The sequence below is a fragment of the Cryptomeria japonica genome, chromosome 10 (genome assembly GCF_030272615.1).
Source record: "Cryptomeria japonica chromosome 10, Sugi_1.0, whole genome shotgun sequence".
Classification (NCBI taxonomy): Eukaryota; Viridiplantae; Streptophyta; class Pinopsida; order Cupressales; family Cupressaceae; genus Cryptomeria; species Cryptomeria japonica.
The window spans coordinates 771,116,059-771,132,130 of record NC_081414.1 but is presented as its reverse complement, the minus strand read 5'-3'; the positions used below and the strand labels follow the sequence as shown (position 1 = coordinate 771,132,130).

The window sequence follows — 16,072 nt, the reverse complement described above, 5'->3', positions numbered from 1 at the left end:
CCCGAAAGAGAAAGAAATCGATTGATTTTGAATATTGACATGAAAGGTCATTATCTGTTTGGTTGCATGCAGAATTCCTTGTTCCTTATTTTATCGACTTTGACTATTGAACTGGGTGTGGTTAGAATAACTCTCACCCTTTCACACTGGACTCCCACTTCTAAAATTACTATAAAATGGGACTAACACGCAGAGAGAAATTATGGAGCTCCATCTATTTGGCTTTAGATTTTGGTCTTAGTAATAGTCTAGACTGCTCGTAATGGCTGGCAGAGTTTCTGTAGTATATCTTTTCTCTGTGTTGTTTTTTATGTTGACATTGTTATCTTTTGATACTGAAGCAAAGGTGCATTTTCACAAATGGAAAGTAAGTTACCAGACATGGGCTCCTGATTGCGTGGAGGTGAACATCATCTCTATAAATGGACAATACCCGGGCCCCACCATCAGAGCCACAGAAGGGGACACCATTGTTGTTGAGATAGAGAACTTGATGCCCACTGAAAACGTTGTTATTCACTGGCATGGAATTCGCCAGCTAAGTGATCCGTTTTTCTTCTCAGTTTGCACCAAGTGTAAATGTCACAAATGTTTTTAGAGTAGAAAATGCGTCTAGCAGTGCGGAAATAACTCTCTTGGAATGTTGCGTTGCAGATTGGCACTCCCTGGAACGACGGGACTGCTTCAATTTCGCAGTGTGCAATCTACTCAGGCGAAACCTACGTGTATAAGTTCGTTGTGGACAGGGTAAGTTGTAATCCATTTCAATATGAAATGTGTGCTTCACTTAACTATAATAATGATTATGAATATGTGAATGCAGCCAGGAACGTACTTCTATCATGGTCATTATGGCTTACAGCGGTCGGCAGGGTTTTATGGGTCACTGATAGTGGATGCGGCGGGCAAAGAACCCTTCACCTATGATGGAGAGCTGAGTATCATTTTAAACGACTGGTGGCACGATAGCACTTATTAGCAGGCCGTGGGCTTCTCTTCCAATCCCTTCGTCTGGGTTGGGGAACCTCAGGTATATCATGTACATTTCATTTAACAGAGTTCTCTTTATGAAGGTTTTAATTATTATTATGTTTGATGGAGCCTAGTAATATATTTTTTAGTTGCATCTATAAAAATTATAATGAAATTACATATTTGAAATAGTATAATTTATAAGTAAAATATAATACTTCTAAATAAATGAATTTTACTGTGTTTGTGAGTTTTGTATTTATTTTGGACTATTTTGTTTTAAGATTTGGACTATTCATGTTGGTGATGAGGTCTTTCATATGTGAACTCGCTTAGCTTGGGTCAAGTTGTAAATTAATGCATTGTTAATAATAAGAAGAAGAAGAAGAAGAAGAAATAACTTAAAGTTATGTGTATGCAATAGATTAATATAGATATCTTAAATACATTTATCTAAAAAGGAGAGATATCAACTCTGATTTAACTTATTTACTTAAAAGTTATTTTGTTGTACTATGAAAACAAAAAAATTTATTACATATATGAAAACAAAAAATTTATGTTGTCCTTATTTAAAAAATATTACATCTATTATTGAATATTAATATTATGATGTGAAAATGGCTACCAAATAAAAGATAAAAAAATTGCTAACACTCATACCATAACAATCCACCTCATGTTACTATTGTAGAATACTTTAACATTAATAAATTTATTTTTTAATCAAATAAAATAATTATTAATTAACTTAAAATGTATGTCCTCATTCATATATATATATATAATATTATTTAATATATATTTCATTTAATATCCGATGTGCAAATAGTTATCAAATTTAACTTAAATGATTCTTATTTACTTAATAATCATATGAGATTTATGTATTTAAGGTATATAGATGCTGATTTATTTAAGAGTTACTTAAGGGTATATAATCCAACAATTCTTTATGTTTGAAATATAAAATGATATTTAAATTAATAAATTCAATCATGGACAAATTCTTGTGTCTAAATAAATATATTTTATTATAATTTAATGCATTTGAAAGACACTAAATAATATATTACCCGGCCTCGGTGAATGGATCTAGCCTTTCTAGCGAACCCCTACAAATCTGATTTTATATCTCCTTTATTTCTGAATCTCCGATTTGGTTTCCAATTTTTTATCTGCTGTTATTTATTTTAACAATAATTATATTTTTTCCCTATTTTCGTTGAATGTACAAAATATATACAATCTATAAGCCAGAATATTTAAAAAGAAAAGTGTGTTGGTACTATTAGTTGACAGTTTACGATCAACCTATTAACATTTTGTTTTTAGCTTTGTACCAGTCACTGCTGATAGAGGGGCGAGGACAATACAATTGCTCCACAACTAGCCGTTCCTGTAATGCTACAAATAAGCAGTGCTCTCCTTATGTCTTGCCAGTACGATCTGGGAACACGTATCGCCTCCGTATTGCAAGCGTGGCATCTCTTTCCGCCATCAACTTTGTGATCCAAGTCAGTCAACTCAATCGCCTGACTTTAATAATCAAATAGTAATATACCCTCTAGTGAGAATATGATACCAGTCAATGCAATCCTTGTTTACGTGGAGAACCCAAACCCACCCAAATGGGATTACTTCTTCCATGTTAAATAACAATTATTTTTATACAGGGACACAAGATGAACGTCGTGGAGGCAGACGGGCATTACGTAGAGCCGCTGGAAATAGACGACCTGGATATCTACTCTGGCGAATCGTATTCTGTTTTGATAACGGCGAATCAAGACCCTTCTCAAAACTATTGGGCAGGTGTGAATGTGAGAGGCAGGCAGCCCAAGACGCCAACTGGACTGGCCATCCTCAACTATCTTCCCAACCCATCAACCAAGCTCCCAATTGCACCATATCCCACAAGCCCATTGTGGAATGACTATGCCTACAGTAAAGCTCTGGCTTTGAAATTTGTGGCACTCAAAGGACACGAAGAGCTTCCCCCACTTCAGTCCCACAGGCAACTGATTCTTCTCAACGCACAGAACAAGATCAACGGGTACATAAAGTGGGCAATCAACAACATTTCACTGCTGCCTCCTCCGACTTCCTACTTGGCCGCCATGAAATACAAAATCAAGGGCGCCTACGACATAACCCCACCTCCAGACATCTACAGTCCCCGTGACTACAACATCTCCATTCCTCCCCCAAATCCCAACACTGTCGAAGGGAGTGGCGTGTACGTCTTTACATTGAATTCTGTTGTTGATGTGATTCTGCAGAACGCAAATACTCTAACTGCCAACAATTCAGAGATCCATCCATGGCATTTGCATGGCCACGATTTTTGGATTCTTGGATATGGAGATGGTGTGTTCGACCCAGCAAAGGATCCTTTGAACTACAATACGGTAAATCCTCCATTGCGGAACACAGTGGCAGTGTTTCCATATGGATGGACAGCCATTCGGTTTAAAGCAGATAATCCAGGAGTATGGGCTTTCCACTGCCATTTGGAGGCACACTTTTTCATGGGGATGGGAGTGGTGTTTGCAGAGGGAGTAGAGAAAGTTGGAAAGTTGCCCAATGTAGCCATGGGATGTGGTCTCACCAAGAATATGATTCACATGCACCACTGATCTCTTTGTTTGAGATAACCAATTTTTGTAAGATGATGCTTTTATAAATTATCAAGCTCATCATCCATTCACCTTAGCACTATACTAGAGAAACCCTTCTAATATTGGACTATATAAACTAACACCGGCACATCTACTTTTAGGAGGTGTAATGGATGTGTTTATAGAAAATTTAAGAAAATGCATAAGTTAATTGTGTATAATTTTTATTAATTATTTAATTAAATTTGATATCATCAATTTTATTTTTAAATATATATAATATTTTTAATTATACACAAAGAAAATTATCTTTTATTACAATAAGAAGATCAGCTCAATAATATATAAATAATAAGAATTAAAAAAGATGATAAATTATTCAAAATTATCTTAATATTATATAAATAGTTTTAAATTGTGATCTAGCGACAAGTAAGTTTTGGTCTGATTTTGTGGTCATCGCATGCTCGCCGATTTGTAAGTCTTAAGTCAAAAAGTGTTGCGAGCATGCGATGGCAGTTAAGTGCCTTGTTGTCGCGGGATCGCAAGGGTTTAAGTCAAGTTAAGTTTCGAGTTGCAAGCTTGCGATGAAATAAGTTATTTTGTTAGATTTGCAGTGGTCACAACTTGCAGGTAAAGAAAGAAATTACAAATAATGTTGCGAGGTTGCGACTCAAGGGCTTGATGAAGATCAATGGCTATCACTCACTCGGGAGATTCTTTGAGGATTCATAAAAGGGTTTGCGAGCTTGCGATTAAGAGGATTTGGTAGCATTGTCTCTAACTTGCCAGTTCCTTTTCTAATTGTTATAACCGGTTGAGACTGTGCGATTAAAGATGGGGATTGACACATGGACTTGTTTGTTGAGTTCTGTAAAAGTTTTGAATGGCAATCACAATCAAATGCCATAGTAGCTAGTTCATGCAAGTGTGGCAATTAATGAGACTTGAGAGGAGTGACAGCTTGCATGATCTAGCCGAGATTTTGACATTTGTACAATTGCATTAATGAGGGCGCCCATTCCCAAATACCATTTTATGTTGCGAGGTTGCGACTGGATGTGATTTTATGTTATCGCAAGGTCACGAGGTGTTCGCGGTTAGGTCATTTTAATTTGCAATCATGCGATGGGGTTAAGTCACTTGCTCATAGGTTTTGAAGTTGTTTAGCATTTTAAGTTGCACTTGCGATCTGGCGACAGGTAAGTTTTGGTCTGATTTTGTGGTCATCGCATGCTCGTGGGTTTGTAAGTCTTAAGTCAAAAAGTGTTGCGAGCATGCGATGGTGGTTAAGTGTCTTCTTGTCGCGGGATCGCAAGGGTTTAAGTCAAGTTAAGTTTCTAGTTGCAAGCTTGCGATGAAATAAGTTGTTTTGTTAGATCAATGGCTGTCACTCACTCGCGAGATTCTTTGAGGATTCGTAAAAGGGATTGCGAGCTTGCGATTAAGAGGATTTGGCAGCATTGTCACTAACTCGCTAACACGTGGACTTGTTTGTCGGGTTCTGTAAAATTTTTGAATGCCAATCGCCAATCAAATATAAGGGCATGAATTCAAATTTTGCTCGAGTACTTCAGTTTGAAGTTTGAATTAATGCCATAGACTGTAGCTACTAGCTAGTTCATGCAAGTGTGGCAATTAATGAGACTTGAGAGAAGTGACGGTGCCCAAATAGTAAATACCATAAATTGCATGATCGAGCCAAGGTTTTGTATAATAGCATTAATGCATTCTATCTTTGAGGTAATCTAGTGAATTGAGCTTTGCAACAACGTTGGAGAATTCAGAGTGTTGGGTGTGAGAAAATTTCAGAAAATTGGTTAAATTTTTCTCCTGCAGCTAAAATGAGCCAGGCGACGAGTGGTACTGGAGGTTCCAAGCCCAAGCCCAAGGCCACGACAAGTGGAGTAGGAGAACCTGGAGGTTCCAAGGCCAGTGCCACTGAGGAAATGATGGTTAAGAAATACAAAGAAGAATTTGTAGATTTGATGCTAGGGACTTCCATTGCTTTGAATACAAATCATTTGGCATGGAGAGATTTATTTAGCCAATGCAGAAACCCTACCACACCTAATATGACTGGTTATGCTCTGTTTAAGTATTTCTGGAATAGTAGGGTTAAGGGTGTCCCGATGTCAAACCCTTGGGATTTAAATATGGCAAAGTTAATTATGCTAGATGTGTATGTTGATGTGGATCTGATCAAAGAGTTGGCCAAACGCTATTACCCAGTATCTAGGGTAATCAGAAGAAAGAACCAGTCTGCCCTAGTTTCAATTAACAGAGCTACCTTTGTTGAAGCTTTCCAGATTACTGGTTCTGCATGTACAGATATAGATTTGGAGCAGATTGCAAAGGATTATGACAAATACAAAGGTGTTATCAAGAAGCATGCAATCCCCAGATACATTCCTAGGGTGGATAGGAAGTCGATTATAATTCCAGAGAGTATCGAACCACCATTTGACATCACACCTTTCCACCATTATATGCATTGTACAATCTATGGATTATGCAGAGTGTTGGGTTTTGATGGAGATTCAACAGTGTCAACTGAATTACTGATGATGGCCATGGACATTCAACACCCAGATGTTAACAAAGATTACGATTATGTGGGCTATGTGGTTGAACACATTCATAATGCTCTAGTTGAAATTCAGAGTGGTGCACCCAGCCCTACATTCAAGCATTATTCATTGCTGATGCATTTAATCTTGTTCTATAATGTTGAGTTCTTGGATAAAGAATTGGAGCTTTTCAAAGAAGAACTCGATGTCTTAATGCCAATACAAAGATGGACCCAGGTTTGGGATAGTAGTTCTCCCCATTCTTCTTTCCTTTTCTTTGAAAATTGGATTGTTTCGCCAATTATGGAAATGCTAGGAATAATTAGGGAATGATTGTCAATTGATGTTAGGAGAGTTTTGAGACCTTACCAGTTTGTTTCAAACTGGTCTATTTCACATAACTGGGGGGACTTTAATTTTTTTGATAACTTTTCTATGATCAAAGTCTATGGGTGTCCTCAACCTCCCCATATTTTACCAAAGTTTGTTCCAATTAGGATTGCTTTTATGGAGTTTATCTGGCAATTGACCCTAGTTGAAAAATAATACCTTGATAAACACAGGAAGGGTTCTTTTCTTCCTAGGCTTTGGGTTGCGTCTGATTTTACCATTGGTAGGAGTTGCTTTGATCAAGTAAACAATTTCCTTGAACAGTATAGGTTGGTTAATGCTATGTCTAGATTCTATGATCCGGAACAATTTATTAAAATTGCAATGCCAAAAATGACACCTTGGGCCGCAATAAAGGACCATGAAGCATTGGATGATGAAGATGTGGTTAGAAATTTGCTGAGAAAAGATGAAGTACAAGAAAGGAGAAGAAAATGGAAAAAATTGATGAGAGTTGAAGCAGAATTGAAGGCTGCTGACCCTAGTTTCTCAGGTTTTTGCCCTGATAGCCCGTACCTGGAGATGATTAACAAAATACTGAGTTTATATGAAACTCTGATGGAACAAATGCCTCCAATTCCATATTCCGAAGTGGCTGCTCAGCAGAAAGACCCCGAAGCTATACATTCTTCACATGGAAAGAGGCCACTTAGTGTGTCTACTGATGATGTAGAGAGTGGGGATGAAGTTCAATCTACCCCAGCTGCAAAGAAACAAAAAACCAGTGAGGTCGGTACAATTGTGAGGAGAGACCCTACTAGAGCAATTGTTACAGAACAAGGACAATACTTTCATCAAATAAGGACACATCTCAGAGAAGTAGGGCAGAATGAAGAACATGGAGAAACAAATGAAGCCCTTGCTCAAGGCTTTGATGAGTGTGTGATGTTGTCAAATGAATTCATGAAAGATGATGACTTTATTAAGTCAAATGAATTTAAAATTTTTTTGTCAAGATTGAAACAAAAATAATTAAGACAAAATCTGATCATAGAGGAAACAAATGAAGAAAAGAAATAGGAGATCATCGAGGCACTACAGCAATATGATCCTGACAGGGAGCAAATATCTATGGAACAGGCAAGACAATTGATTAAGAGTACTGGTATGATTATGATGCCTGACTGGGATATCTAGTCTACTTTTATTATTGATCAGATTAGGAAGCAAGAGGACCCAATGTTCAAAACTGAATTTGAAATTGGAGATGTAATAAGAGGATCAGGATTTAATCCTAAGTCAAAGATACTTGATGCTTGGTCTTTGGCCCCTTCCACTCAAAAGCCCCACCTTCTAAATATCCAAGTAGAAAAGAAAGTTGACAGAATGATTTGGAACTTGCAAAACACAACTGACATGGAGATTGCCTCTTTTTTGACTCAAGTTTCTTTCATGAATTTATCAAAAACAAAAGATTTGTCAAGAAGATACACAGAAACATATACCCAATTGATTACATTGAATAAAAAATATGAAGAGACACTGATGAAGAAGGGTGCTCTGGAGGAAGAGTTAGTGGATTTAAAAGAAAAAATTGCAAATGAGCCCCCTCCAATACAGATTACATAACAAGTACAAGAAATACCAGCTAATGTGATAGCAAAAATGGAGGAATACATAGGGAAAATTGAAAAGCTTGAAAAGGAACAAAATGTCAAGGCTATCTTTGTTGTGTCAGGAATTCTGAAACACGGGATTAATGTATCGAAAGGAAAATTGATGGTAGTGCATGATTTGCATATTTCTTTGACAGAGGCAAGTAAAACATCCTCTGAGGCTGTTGCTTTTCTTGGACCTTTGTCCAATGTTTGGTCAGGAAGAAGCAAATTAATGGATAAGCTAGATACTGCAATGATGTATAGTGACGAGTTCCCTCCCAAGATCAGTGACACCAAAGACATGGTGGAGGTAATGAATGCAACTTATGCATTTTTCACAGGGAAGGATGTGATTATAAATGAAAAATTGCAGACATTTGGGGAAGGTTATAGTAAATTGGTGCCTTCAATTTATGGTAGTAATGGACAGTTGAAATCAGTTTTTGATTAGACCAGCGAATTTGATTTGATTCTGGAGCAAGAAGAAATAATCAAGCATGTAAATGAACAGGTTGATGTTGATTTCCTTAATGGTATGCTTGATTCACTGTTCAAGGTTGAGGTTGACCATGCAAAATTTATTGTTGAGTCCAGGGCAGTTACAGATGCCAGATGGACAGGTTTAGTTGCAAAGTTGGAAGAGGTAAAGGCATTCAGTTGGCCAACAGACAAAGAGGTGGACAGGTGGCAAGCCATGCTAAAGCCAAAGAAGAAATCTTAGGTTGAGGTTGCTACCCAAGATTACTCACAGTAATCTTTTTCTTTTCGATCGGTAGAGAGGGATGGCCAGTTGGCCACTTTTATTGGTGTTGAACTTGAAAACTCTTATATAGTTATAAATTTATAATAGCTCAACTATTCAAGAATTTGATAAGTGCATAGTTGAAAACTTGAATCGCATTGTGAATTTACTTTCTGATATCATTATGAATATAATATCAATATCATTTGCAATTTGATATCTTCACATAATTGTCTTTGTGTTGAATTTATGTTTTCACTGTGAATTGAATGGTCAAGGGTTTTTCAGTTTACATATGAATCTGGGTTGTGTATGTAATGGCATTATTCATTATTGAAGTTTATTATCAGGTTGTCTTGAATTGTAAGTTTAAAGTGACTCTAGAGTCTATGCCCTAGGATAAGGCACTGGTCTGTTGTCTTGATGTTTTACTAATTATGTTGTATAATGTATTCCTATCTATTGTGGTGTTTAATAGCAATACTTTCATTCTTAATACTCTTGAGTCTTATGATTTTATATGCTATGGATGTTTATGTAATATATATGGAGGTTTTCTATGACTGTCTATAATCTGCCCACCAATTACAATGAGGTGAATTGAATGGTCAAGGGTTTTTCAGTTTACATATGAATCTGGGTTGTGTATGTAATGGCATTATTCATTATTGAAGTTTATTATCAGGTTGTCTTGAATTGTAAGTTTAAAGTGACTCTAGAGTCTATGCCCTAGGATAAGGCACTGGTCTGTTGTCTTGATGTTTTACTAATTATGTTGTATAATGTATTCCTATCTATTGTGGTGTTTAATAGTAATACTTTCATTCTTAATACTCTTGAGTCTTATGATTTTATATGCTATGGATGTTTATGTAATATATATGGAGGTGTTCTATGACTGTCTATAATCTGCCCACCAATTACAATGAGGTGAATCCTTAATATGTATTATGATTCCAGACTAACAAAAAATTTAAATGAAAAATTACATACACCATAACAATGCAACAAATGAAAAAAGTTAAATCTCATGATTCTGATCATTTGAAAGAGATACAATTATGCGTGCAATAAATTTAATAATTTATATATAACTCCTTCAAGAACCTACACAAAGCTTGACACTAAATGCTTTTCATTTTCTATATAAATGACTATATAGTATACAACTTGCTCCCTTCACCTAGAGTCTAGAATGAAGAATCACTACTGGAACCAGAAAAGGAATCCCAATGACTATACAACTTGCAAAACTGCTTGAGCCATGCCATTATAACCCTGATGCCTTTGGATGGAATGTGAGATGTTATGTTCTGTCCAACAGATCATTTCCAAATAGAGGAGGAAGCCTTCATGCCCAGGAATAGAGACAATGGAAAGAGGAACTTGAGCCTTCATGCCCACGATCAGGGAAAGTGGAAACAGGATCTTTAGGGTAAATGTAATCTGTTGGGGAGGGGTTGCAGCTTCCATGTCATCACAAAGATGACTGGCTGCCACTCCCACCCAAACAAATCCTTCTTTCATTCCTCTGCGGGCTCCTTCTTCAAACCCCTTGCCATCCTATGGAAGAGTAGAAGCAAAGGATGTGCCATGCTTGGCCCTTCTTGACAAGAAAAGGCTTTCACACCCCCTCTGGCAATCCTTCTCACTTTCACAACCCCTCTGATAATAAACAAACTCACACAGAATAAAACAAAAAAACACCCATCCGGTATCACAGAGCACACAACAAGTACAACTCCATGCACGATCCTGCTCAAACATCATCTTCCTTTCTGAGGAGAAAAACCACTTTAAGAAAATGAAAAAGGTTTATTTTCTCTTCTACCAATTAAGTCACCACTCCATTGTATTTATAACATTTTCATACTTCATTTGGTGATTCTCATTCTGCATTCACGTGAAAAATTATCATTTTGGTGGTTTCTAACATGACTATAGACTCTAGAAGTCATCATCATGCCTATCAAATCCACTGTATCCTGCTAAGGCTCATCTATTGTGAACGATTTTGTTCTGATTTTATTCCTCCTTGACTGGACAAATTCTGCTTCAAAATCCCTGACAACAAGCAACCTGAGCTCTTATTTCTCAAAGAAATCTGTGATCTCCCATCTCTAACTCAGAAGCTATCAAATCCTTTTATTCCTATAAAACTGTCATCCTCGCTTGTCTAATCAACCTCAACTCAAAAGAAACCTTCAAACTAGTCCCTCAAGAATGAGTCAGCATCCAAGCCTTATGGTTATCGCTAGCTCGCGAGGTAAAATGTCTGAAGTTGTGATCAAGCCGCGAGCTAGCGATCAGATAGTTTGTGGTTAAGTTTTATGGTTATCGCTAGCTCGCGAGGTAAAATTTCTGAAGACATGATCAAGCCGCGAGCTCGCAACAAGTTGGTTTGGGTTTACATTGAGAGGTCTCAGACTTTTTGGGTGTTAGCGTTTTATGTAATCGAGCTAGAGATTGTTAGTGAAATTGCTTTGGTCGAGAGGTCTCGAGTTGGTCTGATGTCATACATTATAGCCGCAAGAGTTAGCAAGTAACTCATTTCATACAGTTGTCACTAGCTCTCATGTTTGTTTAATGTTAGCATTTTTAGGTCACGAGCTACCGACTAGATAGTTTGTGGTTAGGTTTAATGGTTATTGCTAGCTCGCGAAGTTAAATGTTTGAAGACCTGATCAAGCCGCGAGCTTGTGAGTGAATTGCTAGTGGTTAAGAGATAAATAGTTTTATGTTGGCGAGTACGCGACAAGGGTTAAAGTTACCACTATCTCCATTTCGCTGCGGTGACGAGGACTTAACATTTTGTGGTCGAGAATTGGCGAGTGGCAACTCAGTTTCCCTCAGTCGCTAGATCTCGAGGTTACGAAGGCTTAGCATTTTCAGCTTGCGAGTTGGAGATAGAGAGAGTCGTAAGGCCTTGTCGCTAGGTCGCGAGATGCCCCAATGGGTAGTCTTCCAAGCAAAGAGATGACGACTGTGTGCCACGTGTTTTAATGACTTAAAGTTAATATCTTGAAATCGCCAATATTTTTATTTTTATTGTTTGAAAATAGCTTGAAATCACCAATATTTATATTTTTATGGTTGAAAATAGGTTGAAATCACCAATAATTTTTTTTTAATGGTTTGAAAATAGGTTGAAATCACCAATGCAAATATTTTTCTGGTTTTAAAAACATTACAATTCGCCCATGCAAATATTTTTGGGGTTTTAAAAACATTACAATTTGCCAGGATTTTTTCACAAACTTTGAGTGATCACGACTAATTAGCCAATGGAGATTATTATTTTTCTCTATAAACAGCAAAAATTCGCTCGTAAAATTAAAATTTTCCTCGAGAATTATACAACTTTCGCCGGGTTTTTACACCTTGTCCAAGGGGGGGGTTTCTTAAAGTTTTCCTTGGTTATTACCTTAGTCGCCTTGCTTAATCCTGCAATTTTAGTAATTACAAGAAAACACATATGTGTTATCCAAAAGTCAAAATATAAATCCTACCACCATGGAAGCATTAGAATGCCCATCTAAGAGGCAAGGCTATGGCATGCCATTCTTGCAAGGCATAGATTAGGCTTAAATTCTACATGTACAGAGTAACCGAGTGGAAAATGCCCATAAATGCTTGTCTCTAGAAGAAAAGATAACTTAAAGAAAACATTTGATTATTTTTCAGAGAAAGATGAGCCCTAACACATGAATCTCAAATCCACTGCAGTGTTTAGGGGGTCATTTTTCATCTACTCTGAGTAATAAAGCACCATGGACTACACTTGTAGGTGCGAGTGGCATCAACAAAATGAGAATAAGTAAAGATGCCCTCACTAACACACCATGCAACATGAAAGAAAGACCTCCATATGCCCACCTAAAATCCTGATGCAGTTTTCCATCACTCAATAGGATATTGGTTAATGATCTCTAGTTTGAATAGGGAAAAGGGGGTGATTAGGCGGAGAAGGGGGCTAGTAAAAAGAGAATAAGAAAACAAGAAAGTAAATCTGAATTAAATTAAAATGGTGAAATATCAAAATAAAACTTGTTGTCTACATATACCAATTACTTGCATAGAATTAATAGTATAAAATGAGATAAACATAATTACAATAATAAAAGGAACAAATATGTAGTCATCAATTTGTAGAGGTTTGATATTTTTATGTTCATTCATTGATGTTGCATACACAATAATAAATAATTTAGGTCACTCCATTGGTAGAATTTAATGGTGTATAATCAAATAAGAATATATCATTAATTCATGAAAATAGATTTGCAATAGCGTCTTAGGTAAAATGCATAAATATAAACCTTGAATAAATTCTAATTGTTTATGATAATTTGATTAATCTTGACTGTGAGGGAAAATATAAACCTTTCATAAAATAGTTAGGCTAATTATTTTAGACAATTGACAAAAAATTATCTTACATAAATACGGTTGGATTAATACATTCATCTTGTATTCTCTTCAAACCTTTATTTACATTTGTTCACATTGAAAAATGTATTTAGAAGTATCAATGTGATTGGTTATTTAATTAAAGTCACTTAATATTATTTTAGACCTATTTGTATGAGATTTTCCATCAATAGACTAGATCAAACTCTATAATCCCTCATTAAAAATAGAAATCAAAATGAACTCAAATCTTAATTACTCAATACTCATCGATAACTTGATTAATATTTTCATTTTTCTTATAATTGGATTGACTTGTTTGACCTTCATTGAGACGGAAAATAAGTTCATCTCTCATAATATAGTCGGCCTAATTATTTTGTACAATGACAAACATTTATCTCACATAAATGACATTTCGTCCTATGTTTATGTTGCATTTTCCTTGACAAGCTTTCACTTTCTTGCATCTCATCTTTCAGCAATAGGTTAAGGTAATATTATCTAACTCGATTTCATATTTATCCCACTTGCATCTTTTTAATCTCTCCTCAAATGCAAATTTAATTTAAGATCTAATCACAATCATCCATAATCATGATTAAAAATTTGTATATGTTGTAATTTCAAAGACATTTACTATTCATATTTATCCATTTTCATTGACATCTAAGAACTCATCCAGCAATCATGAAGCTATAATGTTGATGTTTATTACTTTGTTTTATGTAAACTTAATGTCGAGTTTAGAGGAGTTATTTTGCATGTATCTTCTGTGATATTCGTATTCATATTTTGACATGCTCGGTGGCACTCTTGTTCCAATCCAAAAATTAGATTTATAATCCTTTTTTTATATTATTTATTATGTTTTTGCATGCTCTTGGGGATGACCCAGTATCGGGTGTTTTTGTTCATCATCATGCCTTTTCTCTTTATAATCAATGTTTTCAAATTTAACATTTTCATCCTTCTTCAAAATTTCTACATATATCTTGAGGTTTCTTCTATAACCTTTTTATATGTTGCATTTTATAGAATGGAGTGTTTTCACATTGTGTTAAGGTTTTTTTTACCATGTTTCTACAATTTTACCTTATATTTTGACATTTTTCCTTTTGTATTTATGGGCTCATCTAGCATGATCTTTTCTAGGTTCTCCCTCATTTGGTCATCTATAATAAGAATATCCATTGTAAATTTTCTTTTGTAGCCTTCAATTGTGGCTTAGAGTCCTTGAGTTTCATTATTCTTAGCTAGTGTTTGACAGTTACTTTTTCTTCACTAATAAAATTGTTGTAGGTCATATTACAATTGAATAGTTGTTTACAAGTGAAGTTAGATTTTGGAGGGCCTTCTTTAGTTCTCTTGCTAAATTTGGTCTTGTCGATCTTTCAACATTTTTAGTCTATAGGGGAGAAATCCTAGTAGTTGAGGACCCTAACTTTGCACTTCTCAAAATCTTACCTAAAAAATTCAAATCAATCCCAATTTTTTAAAGTAGCTTCCTTAGGAAGTCCCCTTCTTATAACTAAGGTTTTAGGCTCACATCATCAATTATGGTGCCACATCGGCATGCTTTTTTCCATTTGGTGTCCAAAAAGGGCCCCAAAAAAGTGAGAACAATAGTTATGGGTTAAGTCATGTTTTATTGGTGCATTGATGTGGTATCACATGATTTGTTACTTTTTAGATCTAGGGAATACATTGCATTCAATTATGGGTTTTCATTGTCAACACTAATAACTTCAAAGTCACAACTATTGGTGCAATATTATTAAAATATTGGGCATTAAATCAACAAGTGCTATAATAACAAGTGGAATATACTCAGCAATTAGCATTTTTTCCTTGTGTAGAGGCATTTCTATCTTTTTAAAAAATTGTGCCTATCCAATGTTTCTATTTTATTGTGATGTTTTCTAGATTTTAGCTAACCTTGACCTACTAATCATTGTTCTTTTATTTTTTCTTGGTCTTTTCTATCTTCATTACTATTTCTTACCGGTGCATTTATTGGAGTCCCAAATTTTACAAACTAATAATGTATGGTCTTGTAGGATCATTTGTTGACATTTACTTTCCTCAAGTTAACCACCCAAGCTTTTATTAAAGATAAGTAATCTTTATGTTTTGTATTGTTTGGTTCATGGATACCAAGATTTTGTGAATGCTCTCCTCTTACACTATAAGGTGATCTTTTGTATCAAAACCAATTTTCTTTGTTTCCATTGTGTGTGTCATAATTTTTTGTATTATGCCACACATGCTCTCTTCTTGTCATATGTATGTATGTGTATGTATAATGTTCGCATAAGGAAGAAGGTTATGTGGTGGGTCACATATAGAAGAGAATGGTATAATGCATCCAGGTCAATATATAAAATATACCCAAAAAAATTTTAAACAAGGTTTATCATTTGTAGATATAGTGTATATGAACATGCTACACAAACAAACAAGTTCCACCTAGAGTGTCCCATGGAAAAAGGATATATGACCATTGAAATGTTCTTAGGGTTAGAGTGGTCATTTAAAGAGATTTAAATTTATGTAAGTATCAAGATTTGTTTTATGTTTAGATATAAAAAAGTATATACACCTATGTTGAAGTTAATTTGATTAAAATCTATAATATATTATTCATTCTATTATATTTTAATTAAAACATGTTGATTTTGATGGGATCATATATTGAATATATCAAATGAAACAACTCAAATCTAATATTATAAGTTTTCTTGCTACGAAGTTACATTGCTAGGCATT

General features: G+C 35.4%; 1 pseudogene; it reads left to right on the top strand.

Moving 5' to 3' along the window:
- The first annotated feature begins 242 nt into the window (after positions 1-242).
- Positions 243-3,732, top strand: LOC131027023 (L-ascorbate oxidase-like; annotated as a pseudogene).
- Positions 3,733-16,072: the final 12,340 nt, after the last annotated feature.